Consider the following 11,897-nt stretch of genomic DNA (forward strand, 5'->3'; position numbering starts at 1 on the left):
CACGCAAATGACCACAGGTTTCCTGTTGCTGTTGGGTTGTACACATTCATCCATTCCAAAAACAGAGCTTGAACCATAACTGGAATAGTTGAGGTTGTCTTTCATTATATCCTGACCAGGTGGATTCTAGTCATGCCTGCTGTCTGACTCACAGAGACAGTCAGCACCCTGATCACACTCACTACTTCCTGTCCTAAATCCGGACCTCTACTCACGCAACGGGAAGGGCCAGGGTGAGGGTAAGCAAGATCCCAACAACTCATCTCCCAATGAAACACAGATGTAACCAGGCAAAGATCCTCCCTATTCAGTAAGCAAAACAGCATGCAAGCACAGACACACACGTGTCACTTCAACGCTTCAGAACACAATCCCCATACGTTGGCAGTCACTCAATCAAGTAACCCGGTCGAAGCAGCTTCGCACTTCGAAGCTCTACCAATAAATGACCACATGATGATCCTGACCAAGTGTTGGCTGTACAAGTCGAATTCCGACCCCTCCTCACCCCAATAAAATAGAGTGAATCAGCTGTTTCCTTTTGACTTCATCTAGGATTTCCTCCTCTCTCCAACATTTCTCTATCTGCATGACAGGGCCCTTTGTGTAAGTCCCCTTACATCTTAACTCACACACACACTGCCTGTCTGATAAAGGCTCCACATGTGAAAACACAGTTTGAGAAAAACATGAAACCAGTGAACTAACAGGCTTGCTAGCTCTTTTCCTTGGAAAGAGCAGAGGAACCCATTCAAAAGGGTGGCAGGGTAGCCTAGTGGTTAGAGCATTGGACTCGTAACCGAAAGGTTGTAAGATCGAATCCCCGAGCTGACAAGGTGAAAATCTGTCGTTCCCTGGTAGGCCGTTATTGAAAATAAGAATTTGTTCTTAACTGACTTCCCTAGTTAAATAAAGGTTTAAAAAAAAGGCAAATACTGAAGAAAATAAGAGAAGAATAACAAAGCAAGGTGCCTCAGCTGCACAACATATCCTAAGGGATTGGGAAAATGTGTTCCCTGGAGATCTGATTTGTACACCTCCCTCTTCTATTGATTTAGCATAGCATCAGTTTGGAAATGTAATTACCTAATTAGAACCAAGGAGGATATAAAGGGGGCAGAAATCCGCTCATGTTAAAATCAGCACACCAGTAAGGGCTTAGGACATTTTAGCTTGACAGTTGTTCCAGGCGTAGGCTATATAGCTGACAGTCACTCCTACATGTTCAGCCTTGACTACAGCGTAAGAACACCGAGAACCTCAAGAGGCAGACATATCCTTTCATATGGCTCTCGGTGTGTGAAGATGTTTCCCCCAGTCTTATTGTATATAACCACTAACGCAGAATATCTTGCTGCGTTTTGTAAATGCAGATCTAAAACCGCTTATTTTTGTAATATCTGCTCAGACATTTGTCCCTGCATGCTGAGAATTCATGATAGAGCACTGTATGCTGATCGAATGATGTGTAGCTACTTTTCTCTGGTACTTCTGTTTAGCCTATTTATCTCTATAAAATGCAAGATTAATAGGAAATGTCACATTTTTCTAGTTCATATTCATTGTCGTGACCATTAATCTGAAGACTTATCTAATAACCTAAATATATGTTTGTTAACCGATTAAATTAATCACGTAACAATTAACTCATTAGGATCTGAGGCACCATGAGAGAGGTTCTTTAAAAAGAGTTACCATCTCCCGAATTAAACTCAACTTATTAATCATAACATCGTATCATCATTCTTAACAGTCAACTTGCTTGCACCTGCAAAAACCCGAGCCTTACTTATGATTCAGTACTACACCAATTGGTTAAATGATTTATTTACTAGCTAATTAAAATGTTAACACAGGACAAACGTACACACTTAATATGTTAAAAACAAGTCCCTAGCGGACTGACAACAATACGGCTGCTTGTTATAAAAGACATGAAGAGGGCGAGAGAGAGAGGGACAGACACTTTACATTGGTACACTTAGAAACTACTCACTTATCGTACTCCTATACTTTGCACACGAACCTCCGCCCGCTTGGAATAAGAAATCATGAATGCATTTGCGTGCAATTCCTTGGTTCGCCGTGTATCCCTCTCGGAACCGAGCTGCCTTGGAAAAGGGGTTGGGCCTTTTCGCCGTAGGCTTGTAAGGCTCTGATTGTTCAAAAATGGTTCTAACAAATCTTCTACTGCTGCTCTTCTTTGCAGTTGTCCGGTATCCGATGACTTGTCGTGTAGTCCTGAACAGAACTACAGAGTTGATTTTCCTTCCATTTGCTCTAAAATATGCCTTTTTGAAGATAGGCTAGCCAACAGTGTCGATGATTCCCAGTGGGGCGATGAGAGTAGTGTACCACGGTGATTTGAGAAGAGTAGTAGACGGGTTCCACATCAATTCACTTTCTAGATACTTTACTTCGGACAGCTAATCAGCCGTACCAGTAATTATCCGGGAAGTGAGTTTATCGTCCCTACCTTATGTTGAGATTCAGAGCTCAGGCCACTTTAAACGCAAGATGAGGCTTAACATCGCTCTGGTCTGATATATTCATTCTTAACCAACAATTTTATACAGATTGTTCAAAAGGGCGGTTCCATAAGGCTGACACGCTCCCTGACCTCAATTGTCACTGTGAAAAAATTCTAAAACAATGATTTCTAATGGCTGCTAAAAACATATCCATCTCTTAACAAAAACACTGATAGTTATTCATATTCCATGCATCAGATGGAAACTTTGTACATGTAGTGGGTATACTTTCCAAGTTCCAGTATTTCTTTTCACATTTTTAATGATATCACAAAATAACAAACAATTTACTTTCAATCGCCTCAGAATGTGGGGAATGGTCCAGGTTATAAATATTGTTCCAGTATTCACTTTAGAACGTGTTAGAGTTTAGGCCATTAGAACGTGTTAGAGTTTAGGCAAGAAAGGTATCTTGAAACAAAGGCACATGTGTGTACACATTTTTGACTGGTGCTGTGTGTGTACACACACGCGTTCAAAAGTTGTGTCACTTAGAAATGTCCTTGTTTTTTTAAAGAAAATCACATTTCTTTGTCCATTAAAATAACATAAAATTTAACTGAAATACAGTGTAGACATTATTATTGTTGTAAATGACTATTGTAGCTGGAAACGGCTGATTTATGGAATATCTACATAGGCGTACAGAGGCCCATAATCAGCAACCATCACTTCTGTGTTCTAATGGCACATTGTGTTAGCTAATCCAAGTTGATCATTTTAAAAAGGCTAATTGATCAAAAGCCTTTTGCAATTATGTTAGCCCAGATGAAAACTGTTCTTCTGATTAAAGAAGCAATAAAACTGCCCTTTAGACTAGTTGAGTATCTGGAGCATCAGCATGAGGGTTCGATTACAAACTCAAAATGGCCAGAAACAAAATACTTTTCTTTTTTCTGAAACTCGTCAGTCTATTCTTGTTCTGAGAAATTAAAGCTATTCCATGCGAGAAATTGCCAAGAAACAAAAAATCTCATACAACGCTGTGTAATACTCCCTTCACAGAACAGCGCAAACTGGCTCTAACCAGAATAGAAAGAGGAGTGGGAGCAAGAGGACAAGTACATTAGTGTCTAGTTTGAGAAACAGTGCAGTGTAGTGAAAATGGCACATTTCTATATGTTTTTTCTACTACAAAACATAGAAAGATAAGTGTTTCCAATGATGTCATCAACTAATTAGGCAGTTAGTAGGTAATGCCTACTCACAATTGGTCAAAATGGAAACATCCTCTATATTTTTACTACAAAACATAGAAACGCACCCTTTTCACATATGTTGACGTTGGAGTGATGCTGGAGATGAAGAAAATTTCCCCTTTAACATCAAGAAAAACATTAGGAAATGTTGCTGGCTACTCTATGATAAACAGAAATATGATGGCCATGAATAGTTTGACAAAAATACCTTACTTTTTCATTGTAAGCTAATTTACTTGTGTGGCTGCTAGCCAAACATCTGATGAATGAACGTGTTGTACTAATATATTTTCTGTGAAGAGAAAAATGTAGTTGCACGCCCCTGATAAAATAACACACAAAAAAAACACACTTTGCCTTTCAAAATAAAACGCTGGCAAAATTTTTTTTAAAAACACAGATATTTTTTATGCTCTCCATTTTGAAAATGCAGATTTCTGATCTCTAACATGACTTGTGTACATAATGTTTTCCATTGCCTTGGCATTTCAGTGCTATGCCATCTGAAAATTATTAAATGGACGGACATATGAAACAGTCCTGTTTAAATCAAACTGTGTACAAGTCCTTTGTATAGCAGTGTCTAAATGCTTTGTGCGGGGATTTTTCTGCTATTGAAATCCTTGTTTTTTTAAATACATTTACGGGATAGAAAAATGCTTTCAGTGTAATCTTAAACTAGATAATGTACAAAATATCATGAACCTATATACTTTAAAAATATATATAATATCTTTGAGACCTAACAATCACCAAAATAAGAGCTAGACAGTCAGGGATAATTGAAAATAAAATGTAAAAAACTATGAATTTAGCCATATAGATTTTTGTTATTATATCTGTGCAAAACACAGCATTTGCCATTGAAAATGCATAGATTGCAGGAAATAGCCTAAACTTTAAGACTGCAAAATGTTCTCTCCGCTCCATGGCAGTATATGTAGAATTAATGGAAATGTGCTTTAATCTGCAACATTTTCTCTAAACTGTATGACAACGTGTGTAGTATTGCAGGAAATTAGCTTTAACACTTCAAACATTTCTATCAGCTCCATTAAAAGGGGTGTAGAACCTATTTCTCAATGCCAGAAACGCATACAAATAGTAACTTGGAGCACCCAAAGAAAACACATTCCCAAATTACAAACTCTTAAATCAATTGCTATAATTGTATAATGTTGTTCTAAAGTTGGGTTTGAGGTTTTCCCAAATCAGCTCCAACTTTGGAAACAACCCCACAACGCCATGAATGAAAAACTTGGTAAAGGGTGGGCTGAATTTGTGATTACTTCCATTGTTAATAGCCATGGGAGTTAAAGCTGTCCCTACCATCAACGTGGCTTCTAAAGCATCTCAAACAGCCAGCAACACCAGCAGAGAGAGCCAGGTAAGTGAAAGAGCCCGCTTGCTACCTCTATGCTAACCTTAGCTAGCAACACAGGTACCACATTTAGCTGACATCTTCAATCTAAATAACACCCATAAAACTAACCAAATGTAAACATGTCTGCCAGCAGTTGGTAGCTAATTGCTGGTGCTGTCATACTATAGAGAGAGTATAAACCTATGGGAAAAGAGTCGTTTTGGCCGTGACGGAGGTCACCGTTACTGTATATAGCCTTATGGCTAGGGACAAAACTGTGTGTGGATGGCTAGTCGGATGGATTGAGACGACACCTCCAGAAGAATTTTATTCTGATATCTGCTATGGCATCTCGAAGACATTCCATACACTGGACTGATGGCAGATTTTAGGAAAGGAATATGGAATGTGGGGGCTGCGCGTTGTGGTAATTCGGACGTTCTGTGGCTCCGGGGAGTTTTCTATAAGGCCTGCCAAGTGTGAGCTAAATTGAAATGCGAAGCATCGGCCAGTATACATAAATATCTGTCAGGGTAAATTATCTGCTACCTGGACTTTAAGAAATTGGTAGAATTGCAGAAAAATATATATATATATATATATATATATATAAATAAAGAAAACTCTACACCGCCAAGATCGGGGGCTCTAAAAAAATTCTCAAAATTCAGCCACGCCGACCACACCCATTGCCACATCCCCTGCCACGCCCACCAGCTAAGCCCCTTTTTTATGCAGGAAAACTCCTGTTGTATTAAGACAAACAGCAACCTTACTAAGTCCTATAACCCTGTTTAAAAGCTTTGCGGACAGTGGGGCAATTTCTCCCTCTCTCAGTGCAGGGAGGACGCTGGTCTGTGGCGAGAAAGGCCAAAACCAACCGGCTATATTTACCCCAGTCAAACAGGCCTGGGGAAGCCTGCAGGGGAAGAATCACTGGGTCTGGGACATGTGCTCGCTCTTCCTCCAGATCACTCTTCATCCTCCCAGCTGAAAAGCGAAACTGATAGCTTTATAAACACCTAGGGGGTTCATGCCTGAGGGAGTGAGGAGAGGGGGATGATGTTTTATGACAGTGCGGAAGCCATAAAGTAGATCCTACTTTTAACGAACATCCTGCTCCTTTTTCTATAACTCAAACTGTTGAAACTGCCATACACGCTGAGTCACAGACAGGCTTCAAGGGAGGCCAATACTTCAAAAGAGATTCTGTGAGCAACACTGGTGCAGGTGGGCTAATGCCATTCAATCCAACACCTGCAGTGTTCAATTACATGTGCGTGCCATGTATTTACATTGTAAGAGTACAACATCAATAGCAGAGATATATATATTTTTTAAATGTACTCAGGATGAGAGGTATGTGCTCAAATTAAAAACAATGCACAAATGTATGATGCGCTCTCCAGCATGACAAGGACCAGACAGTATCCAGCACCTGAGGCTGCATCCTCCTCTCTGAGCTGTGATGCTACACTAATAAGCATGATGGATCAGTCTGTCTGCCGCATCTTATGACGAGCCGTGCATTATACTGTTTATTTCTATTAACCTTTGTTTAACCAGGAAGTCCCCAGGAGTCAGGGAGAAACCTGGCAAGAAAATTACAAACAGAGGGAGGACTGCCAGTGTGGTGGTTAGGACTCAAACTGTGCTGATGGAAGAGCTGAAACTGAAAAATAAATAAGTAATCTATAGGATTTGTATAGTCCAGGCTTTTATTTCTAAGACACCTGATACTCAGTCCATGTTTGAGACATTTTATGAAAATTGTTTCATTAACTTAACAGCTGAGTAAGAATGTACCCTTGAGAACCAGTTCCTTTGAATCATAGGTCTTTATCTTCAAAAACCACAGAGTTCGATGAGTCATCGATGAGAGGCGTGAATCACAAAGCTCACAAGGAGAATGCAACTCAGGTGGCCCAGATACAATTCCCTTTGTATTGTACTTTGTTTATAATGTAGGCCTACTCATAGAAGCAGCAAGAAACTATGGCATATTCCTCAAGGTTATTTAGAACTGTTCCCTATGGAACTACAACGAGAAGCACTACTACGGTGTCCCAAGCATAAACCAGAGGATTAACGTGACATTTTGTTCAACCAAAACATGCTGCTTTTACATTATTTACAAAGGGGCTTTCAGTCACTAATTATTTTAATGATGCACAGCATAGAAATGTTAACTTTGAAAGGCAATAATGGCAGCATTGTATATTTTTCTTTTATTTAACTAGGTAAGTCAGTTAAGAACCAATTCTTCTTTACAATAACAGCCTACCCCGACGACGCTGGGCCAATTGTGTGCCGCCCTATGGGACTCCCAATCACAGCCGGGTGATCTGGATTCGAACCAGGGACTGCAGTGCCTTAGACCGCTGCGCCACCCAGGAGCCCCAAGTGAAGCCTTTATGAAACTGGCTAAAGCTAAATAAATACTTACAAAATTAAGCAACAATAAGTAGTCATGTCAATAAATATCCAAAAACATGTAAATAACAAAGTCACATTTTAGGGAGTAAAATCCTTGGTGCATTTGACTGCAGTGCATAACTTCACTTGTTGGCCCAAACAGCAGCCTACCCTATGACCTAAGCATGATCAACCCTCCAGCAGGTCACCAAACGGTGAAACCACTGATGACCTGAGAAATAGCCGTATCAACCAGGTAATAAATAGCCTGCCCTACTGTTTCAAAGACTTTGCTTCTCGGTTTACCAAACATAACGCGTCTTAGTTCTGGTTTTGATTCGAGAACATTTGTCAAATATTTTGATCAAACATGAGACAGTGACAAAAATTCCCTGATGGAAATGATCCAAAACTAAGTGTTTCAAATAAGCACTTCTATCTTTCATTGACGGATGAATGAGGGGGATCTGAAGTTGTAATCTGAGACACCTGGTCGTGATTATTCAACATTAACTGTGGTATTCAGAACTTCACAAGTATGCACAGTCTTTCTAATGTAATTTCCTTCAAATTAAACGAAGAAGCCCCTATTTTTATCCCTGAGGAAACTACAGACGTGATGAGTGTAACGTCAGTGAGCTGATCTGAAACACCCTCTTTCTCAGAAGCAGGGAAGTTAGTGGCCTAGACCTTTTCCTCACCAGTTCTGGCCTTATCGTCATTCTATTAGTTACAGGGAGTAAGCAACCAAAATAAATGGTTATGCGCCGTCATATCTATGCTGCCCCCTGGATGAAAGGTCTATTCTAATATTTGACGTGTTATTTCCTGCGGCATCCAGCTACATTTGGACTAATATATGATGACACAGACTCTTAACCCCCCTTTCCCACTGCAACGCACGCACACACACCCATCCAACCAGATCACTTTGAACAAGGCAGGTGACTTTGAATCAGGAGGATATTTTAACATCACACACACACACAAGCTCCATTCCATGGATATTGGTAACTTACAAATGCCTAGCAGATAAGATGGTGTCATGTGGCTGACAACTGACCTTAACATGTCACAATGACAGCTGATCAACATTGACACTAATGTGTACAAACAGGGTCTGCATGGTCTGCTTAACTAGCATTCTGTTAAATGGTCATACACTTCTTTACAGTTTACATTTTTATAATTGAATATAAGATGATTGATTGAATTCTGTAAGACCACTTATGAGGGCTTTAGTTAGTACAATTATCTAGCTAGCTAGCTAGCCAGTCACCCAATACTAGGATCACCCATTTTCAGTTACCTAGTTAGTTAACTTGCTTGTTTGTAACATTTTACCCATGAATCACTCAACACCAAAACATGGTGGTACGTTGCCCAACACAAATCCCCTAAAGAAAACGCAGTGTGTTTACATAAAACCTTTTATGAGCAATTCAGTCAAAACTAAACAAACTCACATTAGCAACTTCCTACTGCAGCACTTTTCAAAATGCAAAGCTCGTTCAAGCTAGTTGACTTGGTTACATTCCCAACTGCTGCTGTGTTTCACTTAACGAGACAATGGTGCCATTGTCTGGAACTTGTAGTTTTACCATTGTCGCGTGGCCTTTACAGGTGTGATTAACTCAGGTAGAAAAAAACTACAAACCCGGAGTAATTCTAAATACTACGCGCATGCGTACTGAAACACGGCGGACCAGGAAGGATCGGGCATATTTTAGTTCATAAAACATTATTTCGGAGACTAATTGATATACAATGTTTTTAACTAGTTAACTGTATAATATACGTCTAGGTGAGACGTATATCCACTACATGTTTAGATAGGTGCAACAACGATTAAAAACAACCTAGTAGTATGCAAGCGGTTGACTGCAAAGCAGGCTTGTGAAGTTAGCTCGCGATGGCCGGTTGCAAGTAACGTTACTGAGTAATGCTAGCTAGTTGACTCGCCACTTTAATGTTGTTGAGCAACCTAACTATTACTAAAACTACTTTGGAAATACTACTTGGGAGTGTTTCTTACCTATCGACGTTCGACGAACTTATATCCCTTTAGAAATCCCCATCTCATAGAAGAAACATTCACTGACCAGTAGTCGACAGCTTGTTTCTGTCCCCGCTCACGACGTTGTCAGGAATGCTCTCCCGGAGTCGGATCACACAAGCCAGCCGAAACCACAGTGCTGCGCTTAGCACTCGATCTCACGCCGCACTGCGCCTGTGCGAGCATGCTTGTTGTAGTACCGATAGTAAATTTATGAGGGCAGTTATTCTACAACCATACATTCATTGCATTGAACACAGATAGACGTGTTAGTATGGCCATTGCAAAAAAATATGTTGCAATAATGTCTCGGAAAAAACAACAGCGCTATTCCGAAATACACAGTTACATGTTTGGAATATAAAAGTTGCTAACTACACAGTGCCTGTAAATGATTTTTGCACCACGTTAATTGTCTATTTTCGGTTGTGGTCATAGAGTTGGAGCTAAGTTATTAGTAAATAGCGCAACCTTGTGGTAGTGAATTGTAAATCAAAGCATTTTTACACGTCAATACAAAAATGTGCATACAGTGTTTGATCATTTTCTTTCGGACGGTAATGAAAACATAAATCCCATCTGCGCCTTACAATAATGCCTGCCACTATGACGCAAAGGCCTCGTTTTACTATTAAACTGCAAGACATTATTGCCACGTCATCAAAGTCGTGCAGGAATAAATATATATAAGGCCAGTTTTTCAAGGAAAGAAAATAATGTAGTCTAAATGAATAAGGGATAAAGTGCAACATGACGTCAATGAGAAGGATTGTTCCGGAATGGAAATATTTTCTTCCGCAGCTGAAACAAACTATAAAGGTATGGTATAACTTTATGGTCCCGAGTGGCACCGCGGTCTAAGGCACAGCATCTCAGTGCTTGAGGCGTCACAACAGACACACTGGTTCAGTTCTAGGCTGTGTCACAACCGGCCGTGATTGGGAGTCCCATAGGCCCAGCGTCGTCCTGGTTTGGCCGGTGTACGGTGGTCATTGTAAATGAGACTGTGTTCTTAACTGACTTGCCTAGTTAAGTAAAAATGTTTTGACATTTTGTCGTTTATCATACCTGAATAGTTCTGACGTCATAGGAATGATTTTACTATTCCATAGGAAACGAATTCGAACTCCCATTCTTCTTCATCATCTTAATTCAAATCTAATTTATGATCATGATCTCATTATCATCATCTTAATCATCGTCATTACAATAACTTGACCATTTCCCATTCATATTTATAGGAAGTGAGTGATCCTGATGAAGATGAGGTGGAGGAAGAGACAGCCCTGTCTCTGGATGCCACTCCCGCAATGCAGTTCCAATACTCGTGGTGCACAGAACTACTTACAGTGCCTCACCACCAACTCAAGCCACAGTGGCACTGTGGTGGTGGGCTTCCAATGGGGACACACCATGACCTCACATCGGGTGAAAATGGGGCATTAAATGGGGATTTACAGATGTGAATTAAAAGATAATACTGTGTATAATCAAAAGTAATGCTATGCAATAACATGTTATTCATCCTGTTAGGCCAGGCCAATTCGTTCCAGGGTGGTATGCCATTGCATGATGCTCAAATAGAATTAGCAAAAACCTCAAAACTGCAGATCCATGAACCCTTACCTCCCTCTGTCAGATGGAGGTGTGGACAGAGAACCTGCGAGGGGATCTAAAGCACAACCTGAGCCTGCCCCTGGACAGGGGCTACCGGGTGGAGCACCTGGTCTCTGTGCCCAGCCAGCGGGTCTTCGTTGGGGCCTGCGATGACCTCTCTCTGCGCGTGTTCTCTGACCCAACGCAGGGCATGGCGGTGCTGTACCGGGCCAATTGCCTGGGCTCTGTGCTCTGTATGCACTACTGCAAGGAGACCGAGGAGCTGCTGACTGGCAGCATGGGCATCATCACCTTCTGGGGCTTCTGGACTAATCTGCAGGTGGGTGGGATGTTCAAACATCCTTGATAGGAAGCACTACAGCCTTCTTGTTTTTTAAGATGAAAAGCATTTTCTCTTCCAACTTCTCTGACGCATCCTTTTTTTTACTCAATTCCCGCACCTTGGTTGGACTGATAAGTAGCTTTGTTTTCCCTGACATCTGACCTCTGCGCAGACCCACCTGGGGATAATCAAGGTGCTGGACTGGCACTGCACTTCCTTGAGGAGGGACACTACCATTAGTGGCCTGGTGACGGAGAGACAAGCGTCCATGCTTTACGCGCTCTGCAACCGCGGCATCAAGTGCTTTGACTTTGTGGAGAAGAAAGAGTACAGGGCTCTCAGAGGACACGGTCAGGGTACTCTGCGCTGTGTGTCGCCTGACTGGGTGCAGAGG

General features: G+C 41.0%; 1 protein-coding gene across 4 annotated transcripts in view; it reads right to left on the reverse strand.

Annotated features, from left to right (window-relative positions):
* Window positions 1-9,746, reverse strand: part of LOC115137097 (signal-induced proliferation-associated 1-like protein 3) — a 101,101-nt gene extending 91,355 nt beyond the window's left edge. For 3 of the 4 annotated variants that reach the window (XM_029673146.2, XM_029673148.2, XM_029673145.2), the window contains exon 1: window positions 9,544-9,746. The gene's annotated coding sequence lies outside the window, so the exon portion shown is untranslated. The remainder of the gene's footprint in view (window positions 1-9,543) is intronic. The other variant, XM_065024634.1, reaches the window with a different exon arrangement.
* Window positions 9,747-11,897: the final 2,151 nt, after the last annotated feature.

Source organism: Oncorhynchus nerka, linkage group LG11 (assembly GCF_034236695.1).
Source record: "Oncorhynchus nerka isolate Pitt River linkage group LG11, Oner_Uvic_2.0, whole genome shotgun sequence".
NCBI classification, from domain to species: Eukaryota; Metazoa; Chordata; class Actinopteri; order Salmoniformes; family Salmonidae; genus Oncorhynchus; species Oncorhynchus nerka.